This window comes from Mus caroli, chromosome 14 (genome assembly GCF_900094665.2).
Source record: "Mus caroli chromosome 14, CAROLI_EIJ_v1.1, whole genome shotgun sequence".
NCBI lineage: Eukaryota > Metazoa > Chordata > Mammalia > Rodentia > Muridae > Mus > Mus caroli.
The window spans coordinates 20,497,849-20,520,424 of record NC_034583.1 but is presented as its reverse complement, the minus strand read 5'-3'; the positions used below and the strand labels follow the sequence as shown (position 1 = coordinate 20,520,424).

General features: G+C 40.4%; 1 protein-coding gene across 18 annotated transcripts in view; it reads right to left on the bottom strand.

Annotated features, from left to right (window-relative positions):
- Erc2 (ELKS/RAB6-interacting/CAST family member 2) overlaps positions 1–22,576 on the bottom strand; it is an 846,765-nt gene that overhangs the window by 283,509 nt on the left and 540,680 nt on the right. The gene's annotated exons all lie outside the window — the stretch shown is intronic.

Genomic DNA, 22,576 nt, shown 5'->3' with positions numbered 1-22,576 from the left:
AGAGAGAGAGAGAGAGAGAGAGAGAGAGAGAGAGAGAGAGAGAGAGAGAGAGAGAAAATAGTCTCTACACAATTCCTCAGTGGATATGTTTTGTTCTTGCTGCCAGTTCTACCCATGGGACTTTCTTCTTTCTATCTCTCCTTCCTTTCAGCAACCAGGGGCTGGGCCACATGGTGTCCCCATTCTGGAGTTTCATCTTCCTTATGTCCTTGATAGTACTCACACTATTCTCTCCATATACACCTAAGGGAAAGCTCTGAGAAGGCTGCATATGGGATTCCAGGGATAATTCTACTAGAAGTGAGGCATTTCTGTAACCTGGTAGAGGAATGGCCCAAATACCAAATGATGGGACAAAGGGCATGAGCACACTATTCTATACTAGTCACATGATCTTATCTTATCTTTCTGGTATATAGGTGAGATTTTATTCCAAGGCAATAGTGCCCTTAGGAAATCACGGTTGGGACTGGGACTTTAGCATATAGACAGGAAGGGTGCACAGTCTAGCCTATTTGTGATTTTAAGGCTTTTTTTTTCTTCAACCATCTGAATGCCAGCACACAAATGGTATTGGAAGTCATGGATTAAAGACAGACAACTCTCATCAGCCTATACTCAATCATTCTGAGCCTTAGAGTGATCATGGGGGAGTGGGGACACCATGAGAGTCCATTTGTAATGTGAGCAAAACATAAACTTCTGTGTGGGCAAGAAGAACACTTCAGTGCATCTCACTATTTGTACATTTTGGGTTCTAAGTGTTAAAGCAGTTAGCGGACTGAAGTTGATATAAAGAATAATACATTTTTTTGTTTATATTTTCCAACATGATGCAGGGTGGAGTAATTATTGACACTGGGGATTGTAAGAGTTCCCACAATAGTCTATCATTTCTACTCTTACTAGATGGTTTATATCAACATTGTAAAAATAAGTTGTAAAAGTAGAAGCTTGGGCCTCAGCACATGTACCTGCTAATCAAAGTCTCCGGGTATTCAGGGCCCTGAATGTTATTCAGATCCATAGCACTGGTCTATTTAGTTTGTTCTAGTTTTAGTGAATGCCGTATGTGTCCAGTTCAGCTGCTCTGGCCAGAATGTGGTTAGCACTGAAGTCAGTGTTTCCATTGCTCTCTATGGAATTCACAACATGTCCTCTCATCTCTGCATCCCCCATCCAGATAAGACAGATACTTCCCTCATCCACGAATCATCACCATCTTATCATAATTTACTGAGGTCTTACTATTTTTTCCTTAGCCATGACTTACTCTAGTAACTTTTGCTGTCTTTTAAAGCTAGATTTATAGTTGATCAAGAACATTGCCAGAGGAGCAGGAGAGGCTGGGACCTTAGTGTTCCTTTTTTCTGCAACTCCGTTTCAAGCTGTGAACAAGGAACTCTGGTTCTTGGTCAGGTCAGTGCTAAGGCAGAGAAGTTATAAGGCACCCCGAGTTCTGTCTGCTCTGTTGTGTGCAGCTCTATTGTGTGCATACAGTCTCTCTCTCTCTCTCTCTCTCTCTCTCTCTCTCTCTCTCTCTCTCTCTCTCTCTCTCCTTCCTCTCCCTCTCCTCTCCTCCCTCTCCTCCCTTTCCCTCTCCCTTTGCCCTCTCCCTCCCCTTCCTCTTCCCCATTCCCTTCCTCCTCCCCCTCCCCCCTCTCTTTCTGTGTGTGTGTGTGTCCAAGAGGGTGCTGAAGTCTCCTTTGCATTTCAATGATTTTTATCAAATAAAATCATCTCCTGGTCAGAGTAATCAGAAAATAGAGTATAATTTATTTAAATGGTCATATCCAGGAATAGGCAATAATGTGCAAATTTCTTACAAGTGTCCATATTTTGATATTTCTGTGCTTGTGTACCTTTGTGTAATATCATTATTCTCGAGAACATAAATGTCTATCTGCAGCTAAGCACTAGTAATTATATGTATATGTGGGTGTGCACACACATACATGCTAGGGATTAAGCCTAAATTAAGGTCCCCACCACTGAGTCACACCTCCAGTCCTATCTAATAATTCTTATTTAAAGAGTTGTGCCAATTGTTTCTACAAATTGGCAGATTTATTGCTGGAATAATATTAAATTAGTACCAGATTAAATAATAATTTAATATTTAATAATATTAAATTAGCTAATGTCAGTCATATCTCAGAACATTTTTCTCCATAAATCTAGTATTTGAACCAGAGTGGTGTCACATAGTCAAACCCATTGGCTAGTGTCAGTATCATTACTATGTTTGCTGTTTTGTTTAGAATATTATTATAAATAACAACACTATTTCTACTTCCACCCCTCTTTCACATGAACATTTCCCTTTCTGGGGATAATTGTTGAAGAAAGAAAACAAGAACAAGTAGAAGAAAAAGAAGAAAAAGCAGCCAGAGAACCGCAATGCTTCACAGAACCTTGGGCACCCCAGAAAAGCCCAGACCTGCCAATAGCCATAAAAGCTACTTAACTGAAGCAATACTGGCTACTTGCAAGGTGGGAGTGCCTGTCCTCGGAACTGGCTGGTACCACATGGTACCTTTATTTTGCCACTCTGTCAGTGACTGCCAAGAGCAGTCAATCCCGGGCTGCACTGGAGCACGCACCTATCACTGTCTCAAAATGATTGAACGCACTGTTCTAGGATGCTATTACTACATGATCTGAATAAGTGCTCCTCCAAGCGACCTGTGTTACTAAATAATAACAATATATAAGGGTCTGAAGTCAGAATTTGTTCACTTCAAGCATCACTGATTGAGGTTGGCAAATCAGAAAGCTTTCTAATTTGCAGTTCTCACTTAGGAAGAAGAGATATGAAATCTAGGATTGGTAGCATGTGACTATAATCCCATCACTTGGGAGCTGGAGGCAGGAGAATTGTTACAAGTTTAAGGTCAGCCTGGCTTACAAAGTGATTTAAGGCAAGCCTGGGCTACATTAAGAGACCCTACTCATGAAGTAGTATGGATAGTGAGTACTGAAGTTTGTTATAAGGTCCAGTAAACTCATCCACTGCAGTGCACATCCCATGCAGCCAGACAACTACTTAACCATTTCCATTCACTGTTGGCTCTGTCCAGTACAATGTTCTCCCCTCTTTACCAGAGTCTGAAACTAGATCCAGAGACCTTCGAAAACCATGTCAAATTAGCAAGCCTGAGAGTATTATTTTCTGCATTAGTTTTTATTCCTCTATATTTATTCTGTAGAAAATTTTCACTGAACTTGAAAAAAAATCAATAATATAGTTGTTTCCTTATCAATAACTACTTAAATAGTTACAAAAAGGTTTAAGATAGCTTACAAATGGAAGGCATGGTGACACATATTCTGGTCTGGGTTCCAACCTTCTGCCTGTCTCTCCTTGGGGCCAATGGCTATCACCAGAGAGTTGGATGGGGTGGGAGGACATTGAGCAGAACCCAGCCTGCTTCATTTTACCAACAGCCTTTATTTGTTACTGATGATGCCCTTCCTGTTGTCTTAAAAATGGGAAGTTATGTGTTCTAATTGTTCAGATGCCTCCAGACAATTCTCTTTTGGGTAAGGAATATTTTTTCCCTGTGTTTTTTGTGCAGGCCCTCCCCGCCCCTCTTCCAGTACGTTCACTCATTCTTGCAGTATAAAAGCTGGGTGGCTTTGGTAATAAGAGACAGGAATGGGAGTTAGTCAAGTTCTCCCCGGCTTCTTCTCTGCTACATTTAACTGTTCATAAATGCCACACTGCCTTGAGGGTAAAGGCAGTGATGAAAAGTTGGTCACCAAGGAAGCCTCTCTATAATGGTTGTTGCTTTAATATGACCATTTCCCATGTAATGAACACAGTGCTTCTCTAAAAACATGACATCACTTCTTCCATGGTTGCTGGCTCTCTGGTTCTCTTTTCCTCACTCACTGACAAACACTCCTGCATTTGAAGCTATGAAAATGTCAGGAATTGGAACTGTAGAACTCACAATTCGCAAATAAGAACTCTCACATAGAGAAATTTCTAGAATCCATAATAAGTGCAGAGCTCCTCCTGAGAGACTGTTGTTGGAGGGGAGGGGCAGCATTTACAAACCTGTTCTGCTCAGAAGCAATGTAAAAAGTCATAGGACTTGCCTGTATCCAGGAAGATCCATTGCTCTAGCTAAAGTGATTGAAACCAGCTGGGCAGTTGTCAGCCATCTTAAACACTCGCTAGGGTCACTGCTGTGCTACCAACTATGGCTGTCTGGAAAAATCACTTATGCACTCAGGGGCATAAAAGAACAAATGCCGAACTGAACTTTTAAGAGGATGGGGAAGGCTCCACAACAGCAGGCAAAGTTAACCCTTAATACAGCAGATGTCTCTTGGCAATTATAGCTTAACACTCTGAAAAACACAAAAGTGGCTCCTAAAGACTACGCTGTACCAGCAGCACATGATGATGCTAAACTTGGTAAAGAAACTTCTTTCTTGCCTCCTAAGACAACAAGAAAAAAATGCATAGTTTCTAAATAACTGTGCAGAAGGTATTATATAATATTCAAGTTGCAAGTAAAGATATAACATAGAAGTAGTTAATGAAAGTTTGTTCTTTGAAAAGACTAATAAATAATTTACCTCCAGATATACTGATTGAGAGAAAAAAAATACTATATAACTAACCCATATGAGGAGAGAAAAAGCCTAGTAGCAGCAGGCACCGTGAAACATGGATAGGAAATGTGAATAATTTTATGCTCACAAATAGGAACACAGGGGCAGAATGGATCAGATTCTTGACACAGAAAAACAGAAACAGCCAAAATAACCTATTAGAAGCCACCACATGGATCGTAAAGGTAGCTTTTCATGGGAACAACAACAGAATCATTCCATCCAAGGAGTGTGGTAGGCACCATGAAACTTTTAAAAGAAGGAAAACTTTATAGAAATGTCACTAGCAAACCTGTACTACCAAGGCCATTAAAGTCTTTAAGCACAGGGAATCTGATACCAGATAGATATTTTGAGCCTTAAAAAGGAATAAAGAAAGCAATCACAAGTGGGGAGGGAGGGAGGGAGGAGCCTGAGAGGGAAAGTTGGTGGAGGTGGGGTGGGGGAGAGGGGAACCTGATCTGGAATTGGGTGAGGGAAGAGGACTGGAACCCTGAGGGCCAGCAGAAAGAATAGAAACAGGCAACTTCAGGAGCTAGGAGGTTGGGGGGACCTTCCAGAATGCACCCGAAACCTGGGAGGTGGGAGACTCTCAGGACTCAAAGGGAGGGATCTTAGATCCCACCCACCTTCAGTCTACCTTCAGCAGGGCATCAAATGAGGGAGAGGGATGCCATCCCACAGTCAAAACTCTCACTCATAATTGTTCCTGTTTGAAAGAACTACAGGGATGGAAATGGAGAGGAGCCTGAGGAAAAGAAGGTTCAGTGACAGGCCCAAAGTGGGATCCAGGTCATGGGGAGGTCCCAAGGCCTGACACTGTTACTGGGGCTATGGAGTGCTCACAAAAAGGGACCTAGCATGACCACACTCCAGAAGACTCAATGGGCAGTTGAGTCAGATGCAGATATTTGCACCCAACCAATGGACAGAAGCTGCTGACCCCAGTGGTAGAATTAAGGAAAGGCAGAAGGAAGCTGAGGAGGTGGACAAACTTGTAGGAGGACAGTAGTCTCAATTAATCTGTACCTCCAATATCTCTCACACAATGGATGCCCAACTAACTCACATACCAGCTGATATGAGGCCCCCAGCACATGTACAGCAGAGGACTGCCAGGTCTAAGTTCAGTCAGAGATGATGCACCTAACCCTCAAGAAACTGGAGGCCCCAGGGAATTTAGAGGTCAGGTTGTGTGGGGGGATGGGAATAGGGACATCCTCCTGGAGACAGGGAGGTGGAGTGGTCAGAGGGTGAAGGGGGGTGGGGGAGGAATATAATCTGGAGTGCAAAAAAATAAACAAACAAATAAATAAGGAATAAATAAAAAGGAATAAAGAACAAAAAATTGTTAAGTTCACTGGTAAGGACAAAAAACATTTTTCTTAGTATTTATATCTCTTTAAATGATAATTAACCACCTAAGCAAGCATAATAAGAATGTTTTGTGGTGCTTAAATCAGAATAGGATTAAAACATGTCACATGAACAGCAGAAAGGCCAGGCAGGTAAGGTGAAAGAGTGTGCTCTGGTATTATCCATGGAAGGTAGATTTTATAAGTTAAAGATACATACTGCAAATATTAAAGTGACCCCCCAAATAATAAAGTCATCAGTTTTTAAGAAGCCTTGATTAAGTCTGACCACATGGCACATGCTACAGGCCCAGTGCTCAGGGAGCTAAGATAGGAGAAGTACAAGTTTGAAGCTACATGGTGACTCTGCCACACATCTTTTTAATCCACACAAATTCAACAAAGGAGGGATTAAATAAAATAGAAGGAAATTGGATGGATCACAGGGCCCCAATGGAGGAGCTAGAGAAAGTACCCAAGGAGCTAAAGGAATCTGCAATCCTATAGGTGGAACAACATTATGAAATAATCAGTACCCCCCACCCACCCACCCAGAGCTCGTGTCTCTAGCTGCATATGAATCAGAAGATGGCCTAGTTGGCCATCAGTGGAAAGAGAGACCCATTGGTTGTGCAAACTTTATATGCCTCAGTACAGGGGAATGCCAGGGCCAAGAAGTGGGAGTGGGTGGGTGGGGGAGTGGGTGGGGGAGGGTATGGGGGACTTTTGGGATAGCATTGGAAATGCAAATGAAATAAATACCCAATAAAAAAAAGAGTAAATAACCTTTACAGCTACACTATGTTTAGAAAGGTATATTTAACAAAGAATTCATTTCCTATTCTACACAATGTAAAATAGAAATTAATATTTTCAAATTGATCAACAATGGAAAAGAATTAAAACCTATACCTATGTTATAATATTGGAATTTTCCTACATTCCTGTGCAAAGAATTTGTTAAGTTCTTGACTAATGTATTCATAGCCCAGTAAAATTAATGCACTGTCATTTTCATTATCAATTAAATGAGAAATAGCATTGATCTTCACCAGCGACTCTTAATACCTCAGCACAAAATGCACTTCAGCATTACATCACTCAGACAGTTGCAGGAAAACAAGTTTGGGAACTAAATGTAAATGTGAAATTGTGTGATGTTTGAGGAACAGAAATATAGGGCATGTGGGACATTGTTTATCAGACAGATATAAGGGTGAATGAGCTCTAACCCCTGGAGTCTCAGAATTGAGAAAGGCAGGGGAAGAGCCACTTCCTACTTGCTTCAACCTGCTCTGGAACACATAACGAAGGCCATGAGAACTGGATCACTGAGGGCCATGGGAACTGGATCACTGAGGGCCATGGGAACTGGATCACTGAGGGCCATGGGAACTGGATCACTTAGCATAAACACTTGGAGTTCTCTATACTAATGAGGTATCTAGAATGTTCAGCCAATGAGCTTCCTCTTCCTGGGCATTCCTTCCTGCAAAAACTATTTAATTCCTAGTTTTCCAGGAATAAAGTGTTTGAATTGACATCTTTCAAATAAACCAGTCTGAACAAGCAAAAAAAAAAAAAAAAAAAAGTAGAAAAATGATATACTTAAACTCAACCATAATAAAACATTACATTGAATCAAGTTGTTCTAACTACCCACAATTCAAAGCTAGACGTTTCTTTTTTTTTTAATATTTTTATTACATATTTTCCTCAATTACATTTCCAATACTATCCCAAAAGTCCCCCATAGCGCCCCCCACTTCCCTACCCACCCATTCCCATTCTTTTGGCCCTGGCATTCCCCTATATTGGGGCATATAAAGTTTGCAAGTCCAAGCCCTATTTATAATAGCCAGAAGCTGGAAAGAACCCAGATGTCCCTCAACAGAGGAATGGATACAGAAATTATGGTACATTTACACAATGGAGTACTACTCAGCTATTAAAAAGAATGAATTTATGAAATTCCTAGCCAAATGGATGGACCTGGAGGGCGTCATCTTGAGTGAAGTAACACAATCACAATAGACGTTTCTTAATGGATAACAAGACTCAAATATATGCTGCCTATCAGTTTAACGACACAAATAAGAAAAGAAGTAGCACTGGGAAGATGTATACATGCTAATACTAGTCAAAGGAGAATTAGCACCAACAAACGGAATGAAGAGTATTTGTCAGGATAGAGAGGATCATTTTATAAAGAGTTACTTAGGAAATCCTCTACTGTTAAAATAGCGCATTTCAAGAAAAAAACTTACAAGCCAGGTAATCAAGACATCAAATCCAGACTTTCTAAAACACTCTCAAAATTCAAAAATAAGAAAGTAACCTAATACAAAATAGACAACCTGTCAAAAAATGACTGGTGGCAACCACACCACAACAGATGACAACCACATGCACTAGGAGTCAAGCTCACCAGCCATTAGGATGGGTAGATTAAAACTGCTCTGACATGCTACAAACCTATTAGAAGGACTATGGTGAAAAGACAGACACCACAGGCAAGCACTGGATAGTGTTTGCAGAATCTGGTATCTCATGCACTGAGGCTGGAAGTGTAAAATGGTACCAACAATTTGGAAAATGGGTAAAGAAATGACTTAAAAAGCCAAACATACATTATGTTATCACCCACTCCACTCTCAGGTATTTACCGGAGAGGAAAGGAAACATACATATACAGGAAAATATCACACACAGGTAATGGCAACTTTATTAATAATAGTCTCGAACGAGATGCAATTCAAATGTCTAACATTAGATAAATGTATCAACAGTATGCCAATGTTGATGGCATATTAGTATGCAGTAAAAGGAACTACCCGGTGATTCACATAATGTACTTGAGTGGAAAAAATAAAGTAGAGTTACATTCTATACGATTCTACCCCAGGCTAGTAAACATTTTAGAAATGGCAAAAAGATCAATAGCATAATGATATGAAGCATATGATTCTGTGCTTGGAGTGGATAGGCTTAGAAAAGCAGGGGTGATGGGTTACAGAAGTATTGTGAAATCTGAAGTAGTAGTAAGACATATATATATATATATATATATATATATATATATAAGGGTGGGGAGTTAGGTGAGCGGGTCTATATCTATATCTATATCTATCTATCTATATCTATCTATATATAGATAGATATAGATATATATCACAGTGGCATTTTGAAATCTGGAGGAATTAGGGATCTATTTATCTTGACTATTTTATACAATCATCCATGTCAAAATGCATCACAGAATTTGTAAATGAACTTGTTGTATTAAAAAGTTCTATTAGTGAGTGAAATCTAGTGGCCATTGACATGATAATGCAGTGGCCTTTGATGGGCATTCTCTACCTTTGCTCTGTGGCAAGTGCCATGCTACGTGCTTCCCATGTAAGCACTAACTTAACTGTTTTTGTAAGCAGGTGCCAAGTGATGTTATGGTCCCATGATGAGGGAGAGACTAAGACAAAACGTGGTCAGCTTCCACAAAGTCAAATGGCTTTATGTGGACTTGGTAAACACATGATGGGGTTAGGGGTGGGGAGTTACATGGGAGGGTAAATCCATCCTAGCTGGAAATTCATCCTAGATCTAACTTCTAGGCCCAAACTCTGATTACTTCACTGCACAGCATTCCTTGCAGGAAACAAGAATCAACTTATAATGCCTATATAAGTGCTGATTAAATTCTACTTTCTCTAATTGGCAGGGTTGAGACTCAATTTCACCTTTTCTTGGTTTTCATGCAATCAAACAACCTTTGGAAGAATAGCTGCAGTGAATTAACTCAAAGCAACACATAAAACTACATGGTTTTTCTTGTTTTTTAAACTGGGGGCAGAGAGCAACCTTCACCATAACTCCACTACAGAATTGCAACTAGGTTTTTCTCCCGCCCCCCAAAGGTTGAGAAGACAAAAAATCAGAAAGAGATTAAAAAATATGTCTAACGCCAGAAAAAAACAAAAGAAAGAAAAGAAAAAAAAGAGTATTGTTGAGACCAGAAATTAAAATCAGGTTGGCTTAACTCAAAGTTCAATGACAACTGACTCTTTTTAAAAAAAAATGATGTTCAAAATTCTACTGACTAAAAACTATGCCCTTAAGACAACCCTGGATGGATCAGAAGTGTTGAAGGTTTCAGATGAGCAGAGGCATACTCACAAAGGAATGTGGCTGTCCTGTCTCAGGGACAGCAATGAATGCCTAGCTCTCCCTGTCCCTGAAGACAATGCATTCCAAGCTTTCAGACCTATTGAACACCAGAAGGGCTCTGCTATTCAGCTGTCCGGCACCCTTGCTATCTCAAGGTTAACTAATCGTTTTCCTTTATAATTCGCTGGAGACTGATAACTATTATTCCCCTTGTCCAACACATACTGACAAGTACTCTGGCTAAATATAGGTTGCTAGGAATTGGAGTGGAGAATTTTTGTAGCTCAAGTTTATCAAGGATATGTAAGCTCATGATTCCAGGTCATCTCATTTACCTTGGTAAGGGACGAGGGAGAGAAGAGGAAGGGAGAGATTAAATATGAATGAATGTAACATGACCATTCTGCTTTCCAGATCAAGACCCAAGGAAACAGGAAGCAGGGTGCGACTACATGTCCTGTCATTCTCCTGCTTCCTGATTGGCAGGAAACGCCCAGTGATCAAAGTTGTGTGTGTGTGTGTGTGTGTGTTTGTGTGTACATATGAAGGAGATCAAGGAAATGGCCCAACTGTCAAAGTGCCTGTCACAAAGCACAAGGGCTTACATTCAGATCCCCAGTGCCCAAGTAAATGTGGGGTATGATGCACATATCTGTAAGCCCTAGTATTGTAGGGCAGAGGCAGAATGATGTCAGAAACTCATTTGCCAATCAATAAGCTCTGGATGCTCTAAGAAACCCTGTCTGAGAAATAGGACAGAGTGGTTGAGAAAGATACCTGACACTGACCTTTGTTTTCCATATGTACATATACCATCCTTCCACACACATGTACTCCACTAACACACAGACACATGCATGCACATGTGGGCATGCACACACACACACACATACACACACTCACACAGTAAATGAGGTGACTTAAGAGATGAGTTTTATATGTAAGTAAGAAAAAATAAGAAAAAAGAGTAAGATATGGAGAAAGCATTATAAATACATATAAATGATAAAAATACATAAAATTCAAGAACAAATACATGCAGAAGTAATGATTGTTTTCCAAAGATCCCTTCTGAGTTATCAAAGTTTACCTTGTCTGGGACACTCAACTAAAGACAACATTTTTCAGCCTCCCTATAACTAGATGTGGCCCTGTGTCTCTTTTGGACAAGGGATGGGCCCAGTAGTCAGAGATAATAACATGCAGGCTGTACTCCTAAAGGAAATATTATGTTCTCCCTCATCCCTTGTTCCAGGGGCAAATGCACAGGCTAGAAAGAGGGGGAACCAGAAACTGTACCATGCTGCTGATGCAGTAACACAGAAAGAGCCTGGGTCGTTCGTGTCTCCCAAAGACTAAGTCAGTTTACCTGGCCTATATTGAATTGGATGTAAGGAAAGAACAAGTTTAGCCATGAGACTTTAGGGTCTCTTTGTTATAGTAGACTGTTTGAAGTCCAAAATAGCAGACCAGATTCTATGAAATTGCTAATTTGTATAATATATTGAAAAGATAGGAAGTAGACTTCCATTGCCTTGTGTCAAAGTCTTCTAGAACAGCTTCCCCCAAGCAGTGGTTGATGAGTTAAGTCCAAGAAGACATGAAAAGTGTAATGTATTGTTACAGGTTTAGAACCTACAAAAATAGAGGCCAGTTACTGAGACCGTTCAACTTTCCATTACAATTTCTTTCTGGGAGTTTGAAATATTTCACTTCTACTGTGGGCTGCATGCGGAGAGGACTTCCTGATGAAAAGCACAAATTCTTCTATTCCCATAATCCCCCTGCAAAGCTGTGTGGCCCCCAGTGTTTCTAGTCAGACCTGTTGGCTCCTTCCCTTGCAAAGGCTCCTTATTACATCAAAATCACACTAGATCATATTAGCTTTCCCCTTCAATTTCCTTTTGTAAAAGCCTGAAGCCTCATCACATCACAATGAACTATTGTAAAAATATATGGTAACAAACGTTTTCTGCCAGCCTCCACAAATTGGAGAGAGGCAAGTCCCATACATTTGCACCACATTTACTCCAGACCATATTACCTGTAGAATCACTTGTGAGTTCTCAGATAAAAGCAAATAGTGGAAATCATGCCAAAACAAATGAATAGTCTTCAATTCTTTCAAATATTAAATAATGAGATTTTCCCTCATGGAAAAAAAAAGAGGAGTAATACACAGCAGTAAGGTCCATTTTCATGAAAAATGAGGTATGGACTCTCTCTCAACACCTGAAGCAGATATATTCTACACATGTCTTTTATTCCTGGGTATATGTGCGGTGGGAAGTGCGTGTATGTTCATCCAAATATGATCAGTGAAAAAGCAATGCAGCGCTCTGTATAGTAAGTAGTTCCTGGTTGGATTTGAGTTAGAAATGTCCTCCATTGACTTGTACAGTAGAACACTTTGTCGCCTGCGGGTAGTGCTGTTTGGGGAGGTTTAGCAGGTGTAGCCTTCCTAAAGGGAGTGCATTATCAAGAGGGAGGCTTTGAGAACACGTGGTCTTGACCTACATTTAGTTTAGGCTGTCTGCTTTGTGTCTGTGCTTGAGATGTAATCTCTCAGCTTCCTGCTATGGCCACCAGGCCTGAACACCATGGACCAGATATGTTTGAGGCAAGCAATGCCTGAGAGGGGTAGACTCCTGAAATGCTCAACATATTCTGGTATTTGAGTTGGGTCCTAATGCTTTTACATACGTGTTTATTCCAGGCAAACTTACTAAGCTGAAATCTGACAATCTGTGCATAGTCATTCAATAAAATACATAATTTAAAAAAATTAAAGAATATAGTAATTCTAAAATACAATCGTTGTACACTAAAACCAAAGAAGGACTAAAGGAAACACCAAAGAGAAAAGTCGAAACTGAAAATACGAGAGCACTTAGGAAAAGATGCTTAAAGGGTTCTAACACGAACAATACAGAACTCCGACACTAACTGCTGTACTTACAAGTTGCGGTTTTTACTCTTAAACATCACTCATGGAATTACTTAGAATTCACTTCTCTGTAACCCATCTCAAAAGAACATCACATCACTTCTCTCTCTAGATTATCTGTGGTGAAACAGAAGTCTTTGGGCTTATAATGCCTATACCCCCTGGAAACAAGAATCATGTAGTTCTGAGATGGATTGAAATACCTTGGTCACAGAAGCCCAACTTAGTTTTTCCATGTTGACAGCCACCTACACAAAAGATTTTGCAAGCCAGACAGACAGGTGTATGCTGTTCAAGTTGATTTTTAAGAGCCAAACTTAAAATACCAACCAACCCCAGCACTGTGTATAGAACAGAGTGCTGAATGTCTGGGGGAAGGGCAGCTTCAACATCTGTCTAATGACTGAAGTTATATCATCCGATTCTCTCTGCCTCCTGCTTCCCCCTGTCCCTGGCTCCTCTGTGTTGGCTGTAATGTCAGGTTATGTGTGTATGATGTGTCTTGTGAGCAGAAAGATGTCAGAGAGATGGGAAGCTTCTGTTCCAAGACAGTGTTCTTAGTGATATCCTGCAACCAGAAAATGTAACAGAAAACTTAAACCACAAGGTTAATGGCAAGAAGGCAACCAAGGAAGTTTCAGATCTTGTTCTTGAGATATTTTTTTTCTGTATTTTTGAAGAAAAGTGGGTATCTTTTAAAGTATGACCAGAAAACTAAAAATATGTAAGAAAAGATGAGGAGGCTTAAAAATTAATGCCTAAATAGGAAACAAATACAATGGCAAACACACATGGTCACGGAGCATAATAAATGGAATATATCTTCAGTGTCCCATCCATCAAACAAAATCAGTAAGAGGAAGAAAGAAGCAATTCATGAAGAAAACGAAGTATAAATACACATACTTGAAACACGTCCCCATTTACTATAAACCAGTCAGCCAAACCAGGAGACAGATAAATAGGATTTCCCCTCATTTCTATTGGGAAGGGGGTTTCCAATTAAAAAAATACATCTTTAAAATTACCAAAAGTTATTGTTGGCAAGTGTTTAGAAATGAATTGTTTCATATGTAAGGGCAACAAAATCTGGAGACAAACCCAGCATTCATTCACAAGGAATAATTAGGTATATCATGATGTCATGCATAAAGAAGAATACTCCCCAGCTATTAAAATAATAGGAAAATCTGTGTTCATCTACAGTACCAAGCTCATATGATGTTACTAAGAAACCCAGGTTATGCAGCAGAAGCAAAAAGTATTTCACTACTTGCAAGAAAGAGGAGGAAGGGGGTGAGGAGAGAAGGGGGAGAGGGAGAGAGAAAACTCTCAATGGCTAAAACATCAACAGTGACTAACTCCACACGATGATGGAAATGATTCAGCAGAGCTTAGACACAACCAAATGATTGATGCTGCAATAATAGTAACCCTTTGTTTTTATAACTATTAAAAAGGTTATATTCACTTAGAAAAAACAAGAATATAACCAAAAATAGCAAAATAAAGTATTTGAGACACACTTGGACCTGATGTCCATGACGTATTCCACCCTAGTTGACCTGTCAGGCTGTCTTTCCCATCTTCCTCTTTTCCCCTGAAGGCAATCTGTTTCCATACTGTATTCACTTGACTTTCACTCAACACTCAGTGTGTGTGCTTTTTCTGAGCCCCGCTCTTCTCTGTGTTCCCCTGTCTTTTGTTCACAATCACTTTCTCCACAAGATTCAGCAGAGATTGTTGGCCAAGCCTCTTGACCTGTGCCTGGGTTCCTAACATACTTTCGTTCCCTCTTGTCTTTCACTTTGCAGAACCATCCTCCTGTCACCCTTCATGGAAACCCCAGAGCTCCCTCGACTCTAAACTCCTTACTGTGACATTCCATCTTGCTGGTTCAAATCTGTACAGCCAGCCCTCCCCGTTCACACACACTCCTTGCTCGCTCAGTTCTGAGCACCCAGTAACTACTTGCTTCTAGGACAACTTAGCATTCTCAACTCCTTTACTATCCCATACCATTGGTCATAGTGTCTCCTAATAAATTAATGTCTGATTCACCTGCCACAGACATTCTAATTATTCTTCAAGATCTGCACTACATTGAGTCCCCAATGAAGTCTTTGCTTAATCTTCAATTTAGAAAAATAGTAAACACAAAACATTTTTCTTGGTCAATATCCTATTCTTTTAAAGAGTCCTTTTCTCTTTATTGCAATGTAGAGTTTTCTGAGTCCATTTCTTTAAACTTGTCTTTGTATTCCTGTGTGTGTGATATGTATATATGATGTTTTATATATGTATATATATGTAGATGTATATAGTGTGTATATATATGTGTGTGTGTATAAGATATGTATATGTGATTATATATATATTAGATCCTTTGAAAACACACACACACACACACACACACACACATATATATATATATATATATATATATATATATATATATATATACACAGAAAGTTAAGGAACCCTGTTGCCCGCTAGACTATATGCTAGACAAGACTATATCTGGCTGTTCTCAAAGCACACCCTGCTTGTGGGCACTGTCACTTACTTTTCCCATGCGGCTAGAAACAATGTTGAGTGAGGAAGTGACTTATCAGAAACCACTGGCATTTAGATTCTATTCCTAGGCAGCCCTCTGATTCCAGTCAATCCTCTGATCATGTGGTCCATATGAATATATATGGAACTAGATGATATATGGAACTAGATGGATCTCAACACACAGAACCTGATAGATCCAAAAACCCAGTTCCAAAAATGGTCATTGCCTAAAGATTTCAGTTTGCTGTAAGCTGAAAATTCTGTACCCCAGGGTCTGTTATTCCTCTTAGTCTGTGTTCCTCTGGGAACCCCACTACTTCCTGAGCAGTGTCTTCAATTACATGTGGTGTGTTTCAAACTTCTCTGTGTGAGCTTGGTTTTTTACAGAATTCAAATTCTTGCTTTCTCCCATTTCCAGTGTCATCAGTGGTATCTATACCAGAGATGCCTAGTCCACTCTACTGATAACTGATGCCTTTCTGTCTCATAAACTGCCTGTTCCCTGCCTTCTTAGTCTGTATTTTAGACTTAGAACTCTGAGAGGCTATTGAACTGGAATGTCTCCCAAACATGCTTCTTACTACCATTGTGGGTACCAGTATCTGTGTGCACTGGAGAATCTGGAACTTTAGGTGACTTCTAGGATTGCTCAAATTGTGAGATGCCTGGTACTTGGTCCTCCTCATACAGATAACAAAGTCTACCCACTCCCAACTTGGTTTCCCAGAGCTAACACAAAATCGTCAGTGTGGTAACTTCAAGTGGTATGGCTCTGTAGTGCAAAGCCAAGGCTTTAGCCTGGGTGGTTCCTTCCATAGGCTCTGAGAGAGCAGCCAATGCTCAGAGCTCTAGTTTCCATTGACTCCTGGGAATTCTTAATAGCCTATGATTTGTAGATGCACCATTCTAGCCTCTGGCATCTTTCTAGGAACTTCAACCTCTGTCTTCATGTTGCATCTCTTATTCTGACTCTTCAGGACATCCATTGGTGAGTTTTGGAGTCCATCTCAAGTCAGGGTAATCTCATCTTGAGATACTGTTCTACTTACAATCATCAGATCATATGCTGAGGTTTTAATGAATGACAATTCACAAAGGAGCTACTAGTGGATTTGTGACAACATTGGCATAAGGCTTATTATATAGCAGAGTTATTATAAATTATTTACATCAACTGATTTTACTCTGACAGTGAGAAAATAATCACTTTGTTTTATAAATGAGGAAGATAAAGACATAAATGGGTCCAGCAGTTTTCCCAGGTAGTATTGCTCAGAAACTCATCCTCTTACCAGGGTCACCTGTCTAAGGGTTCATCAGGATCTCACTGTCCTATTTAATAGCTGGGACCACTCGTATAAAGTCACATTGTTAATCTCAGGGCCCCAAACCAAACCATCTTTGTCAAAGCATAACATATATGAGATCACAGTTTCTACCTGACCACACCAAATATCACTAATAGATCCTAGAATTTGTTTCAATTTATTTTCCTGGGCCTGCAATAAAATACCCTGACAAGAGCAACTTAAGGGAGAAAGGGTTTATTTACTTTGGTTCATAGTTCAAGAGTGCAGAATATCATGGCTGAGAACTCAAAACAAGAGCTTGAGGCACACCCATAATCCAGAACAGAGAGTTAGGATGCCCTGCTCAAAGATTGGGGTCACTCACAGTGGGCAGGATGCTGATTAAGGTAATCAAGATAATTTTCCACAGTTACGCTAAGGCCCATTTTCCAGGTGAGTGTAGATTTTGTCAAGTGTCAACTACAGAGCTCTTTCCTACAGAAATTTGTGTTCACCATGGTTCCAGGTGGTACTCAGACCAAGGCCTCTTTGTCATCTTAGTTCTAGAACTTTCTCCACACCTTCCTTTAGCAGAGTCTTTTTAAGTAGCAGATATGAGGAAAGAAAAGGAGGGAGAACAGCAGAGGGAAGGAGCGAAGAGAGGCTAGGAGGATGACTGAAGCCTGAGGTTTCCTCTTCTGCGTCTTTGGTGGCTAGCTGCCATCATCTCAGCTTCTAGGCTGTCCTCCCCTATGATGTGTATCTGATGACAGACATGAGCAAGACTGGATCACATCAACACAACAGACAGCCAGACAGAAGCCTGGGCTCAGAATCCAGACCCCACCAGACTTTGTTTGAAATTCAGAGACTGTCTGGGCTTCAGGCACATTCTTGGAAAAGTTCTGGTGTTAAGAAGAAGCCCGGCTTCAATTGGTGAGGGGAAAAAACCCAAATAATGAGTTTATTTGTAAAGCAGTGATGGAGGTGGGCAGTGAACTGGGACACGCATGGCAAGAATACAGCAGGTGCTGCTTCTGGGAGCTGCTTCTGCTCTGCATCCCGAAGTCCAGGCTTCACTTTTGTTTTTAAAGGTTTGTTTGTTTGTTTTTGTTTGTTTGTTATATGAGTACACTATAGCTGTCTTCAGTCACACCAGAGGCTGGCATCAGACTCCATTACAGATGGTTGTGAGCCATAATGTGTTTGCTGGGAATTGAACTCAGGACCTCTGAAAGACCAGTCAGTGCTCTTAACAGCTGAGCCATCTCTCCAGCCCCATCCTTCCAGACTTTATAATCCAACTTTTCTTCCATGAACTTTTCCACAGAGAATGGCACTTCTCTACAACTATTTACAATGATTTAGGCATAGATTTTTTTAACCATGTATACCAACTACAGGGAAAACACTAGAGAAAAGAATACCAAGGAGATAACAAGATTTCTATAGGTTATAGTCAAAACCTGAAAACCTGGGGTCAGTAGGGACTTCTTCAGATGGGATCACACTTTTATTATGTGACACACATCAGCAGCTAGACCTGGGCAGTTTGACTCAGACAATAGTTTCCTGTCTCTTCTTGTAGGTCTAAAAGTAATACTTTAACCTAATGTAGCACACAGTATATTATATATTATAACATAATATATTATATATTGTATATTATACGATTAAATATAAATGTATTACACTTATTCATTTATCTATATAAATAAAATATAAATATTCTATATAATTCACAAAACAATTGACTTGATAGATATGCTTTATATCACAACTGAATGTCACTTGCTAACAATTACCTTTTCTGTTTTACTCATACTGAAGACAGATTCTTATGCTCAGTCAATTCTCTCACAGGTGAGACAAGCTCAGCCTAGAAAGATAACCTGAACCACTAAGCATCCCCTACCTGTTAGTAATAGACCAGGGCCAAGGGCATATTTCCAAGCCCCAGCTCTGCCTGTCACAGCCTCTTTGGAGACAAAGACAATTGAAATAAGAAATGACAGCCTCACAGCTGAGTTACTGGAGGGATAGCTGTACCTGTTCTTTTGACTCTTCTCAGTTTCTCAGCTGGAGCCATTACCTGACTTTAGAAACTCCTCCTGCATCTACTCAGTTCTCTGCCTCCTACCCTCACCTTGCTTCACTCAGTAAGAACCTGATGGTAACTCAGACATTGCTTCAAAGTGACTCACTAGAATTTCTTCCGGAGCCTCTGGCCACAAATGACTGGCATAGTCACTAACCTTTGTGAACGTTTCTCACATCTGAACACTGACAGCTGAGCTCCATGATATTTTGTAGGTGGGGTTATCCTATGAAATGTCCTTGATCTCTACACCCCTGATGACAACAGTCCCTTCACACTCCCTTCTACCCTCCTCTCCAGTTACAACAGCCCAAAACAACATCTCCAGCAGTCAAACATTCCCTTAGAGGACACAATCACCCTAGGCTGAAAATATTTGATAGAGTAAGACACTGTTTTAAAAAATGTACTGACTTCTTCTGGGCTCCCATGTCTTAAAAATGCCACCACCAGCTGACATGCCAACCAGAGAGATGCTCAACATACAGACTATAGCAACTTAATGCCACTGAACTGAACACTTTAAAGTGCTTGAAATGCTAAATTTCATGTCTAATATATTTTATCCCAATTTTAAAGCTGATCCCAAGCTTTAAGCAACCTCAAAGCAACCAGCTACATTGTGGAACGTTCCTACTGTTATCCTTTATTTCTTCTGTTGTTGCTTTATTTTATTTTCTGAAATGATCCTGGTCTTATACTTTATTTCTTCTGTTGTTGCTTTACTTTTTTGTTTCTGTGTTTGCTTGCTTGCTTTTTCTAACGTTGAACCCCTGAGCTAAGGAACCCAATGACTACAATCTTCTTTCACTTCAGGAGTCTATAACTGCTAGAGAACGTCGTACAGACATACCAGACTTCTGGGGGCTCCTGATTTAAGAGCCTTCTTGTGAAACACATCAAAACCAGATCCCCTAAGGACCTGGCCTGTGGGCCACAGAAGCCCAGAGACCTTCCAAATGCTGGGATGCTCTTGACGAAAGATGGTCTGGCATTGAGCTGTGAGGCCATTATTTTCATTTAAACCATACATGTCATGTCCTGTTTGTGAGAAACACGTTAAACAACTCAGAAACACATTCACAGTGGGCTCTGAAGTGGGCTTCACATTCCTATGGGCTGGTGTACTGTAAACTGTGGGAGGCTGCTAGGGAGGGTGGGATGGCTCATCCCCAAAGCTCTACTGACAATGGGGCCTTCCTGTTCTTGTCTGATGTGTGCCTTACAATTTTCTTCTGCTCCAGAGTATGGTGAGCTCACAGAGTCTACAGGAGCTGGGGTTCCTTAGAGATTCTGCCTCAGTACATTTTATCTTCATTACAATGTGAAGGCTTAGGCTAGGGAAATATCCAGAAGGAAGAAACCTGCCTCATTTCCACCTACATTGCAGGAAGTCCATGGCTGAAGGGCAACTTAAGGGGTGAGAACCAGCCGAGTGAAGGCGGACTCTGGATAGCGAGCCCTCCCATAACAAAAGCACCTCAGATGGCATTGCTCCCACCCCCTGGACGGTGAGTTATAGCATCACAAAAGCACAGCAATGTCCAATCAAAGAGGGTGACACTCCTCATTCTCACATGAGGCAAATGACTGAAACATGGGGAAACCCACTCGGTATGGTGTTATTTGAACTTTACCTGCTACACTTATGAAAAATACAGTATTTATATGCAGACCTCTTAGAGTAGTCTGGCTGAATATATTAAAATTAGAACCTAAATCTAGGACTGCTGCCAAGTCAAATAATAAACAGTGTGATAACTATGTCTGCTTGTGTGCCGTGACATTTCTTTAGGGGTAAAGATTTATCTTTTTAACCACACATATGACATCCTGTGGATGTTTTTGAAAAATTGAACTATTACCTCCAAGGGCAGATTAAAGGAACACAGAACCAAACCGGATAAATGTACCACAGAACTCATAAAAATATTTTCAAAGGAATCACATGGTCCACTAGGTCAAGGATGGAGTAAGGAGACATCTCAAGAACCAACATTGTACCTATTAGGATTTGTTAGGGATGTGAAGGCAAAGTTTGGTTAAGAATTTAGCCTCCCTTTTCTGGGCTGACAGTTCCCTTGTCCTCTGGGATGTAGATTTTGCTTTGGCTTCACACAGCCCAGGGTCCTGAGTGTCTTCTGTGGAACCCTGAGCAATGATATCTATCACTCTTTGTTCTACACCATCCTTATTTCCCTCCAACCTGTCTGCCATTGGTAAGACAGATGGACATCATACCCTTGGACCTGGACAGATGAAGGTCAAACTCTTCTTGGCACTCTTAGAAGCAGCCCCATCTCTGCCTTTATTTTAGATGCAGGAGAGTGTCCAGTATATCTCCTTATATACATTGTTGATGGTAAGTGAAATGTAGATTTTGACTGGGCCAAGACACTCCAATTTTTTATCTTTGGACATCAGCATCCCAGGGTGTTTAGTGGAGTCTGTTCAAGATATTGTGATTTCAGGTGGTAGCTTTTTTTTTGTAGGATAAAACCCTATGAATAGCATATATCACTCAAAGAGTGGCTTAAGTCACAGAAAGGCCAATGACACATATAACTCTGGAAGAACTCTGTGGGATATCTATAACTAAATCCTATTCCTTCGCCATTGAAAAAATTCATTCAGGAAGTTCTTACTAAGCTCTGGTGCTACAGAGAAAGATAGAAGAAAGTCGAGCTCCCCCGGCCCCCCGAGAGCATCCAGTCTCAACAGGGGACAGTGAAAAAATGGAGCTCCTTATAGAGACACACACTTACATATTATATATAATGTATATGTATGTGTATATATATATATATACATATACATATATACATAAATGTATATTATGAAAATATTATATACATAAAAAGTTGCACATGAATGTTCACAGAAATATCATTTAAACTCACCAAAGAATGGAGATGACTCAAATGTTCAATAACTAGTGAATGAACAAGAAAACCTTAGTGTGTCTACACTAGAAGTTATTTGTCAGTGAAAATAAACAGAATATTGACGTGTGCCGTAGACTGCAGTGACCTTGGGTGTAACATGCAAAGGAAAGATGCCAACTACAAAGGCCACCCAGTATACAGATGTATTTAAGGAGCATGCCAGAAGGACCAATCCAGAGGCACAGTGAGGAAGGTGCTGCAGGGTCTGGGAATAGGGCAAGGCAGAGGGACTGCTTAGTCAGGATGAAGCTTGGCATGCAGTAGTGAAGTTTTGGGGAATCCGATAGTGAAGATGGTATTACAGTATTGAGAAAATACTGAACATCACTGCATGTACATTTTATTTTATTTTTTATTAGGTATTTTCTTCAATTACATTTCCAATGCTATCCCAAAAGTCCCCCCATACTCCCCCTTCCCCCTCCCACTTCTTGGCCCTGGCATTCCCCTGTACTGGGGCATATAAAGTTTGCAAGACCAATGGGCCTCTCTTTCCAATGATGGCCAACTAGGCCATCTTCTGATACATATGCAGCTAGAGACACGAGCTCCATATTGTTGTTCCACCTATAGGGTTGCAGACCCCTTTAGCT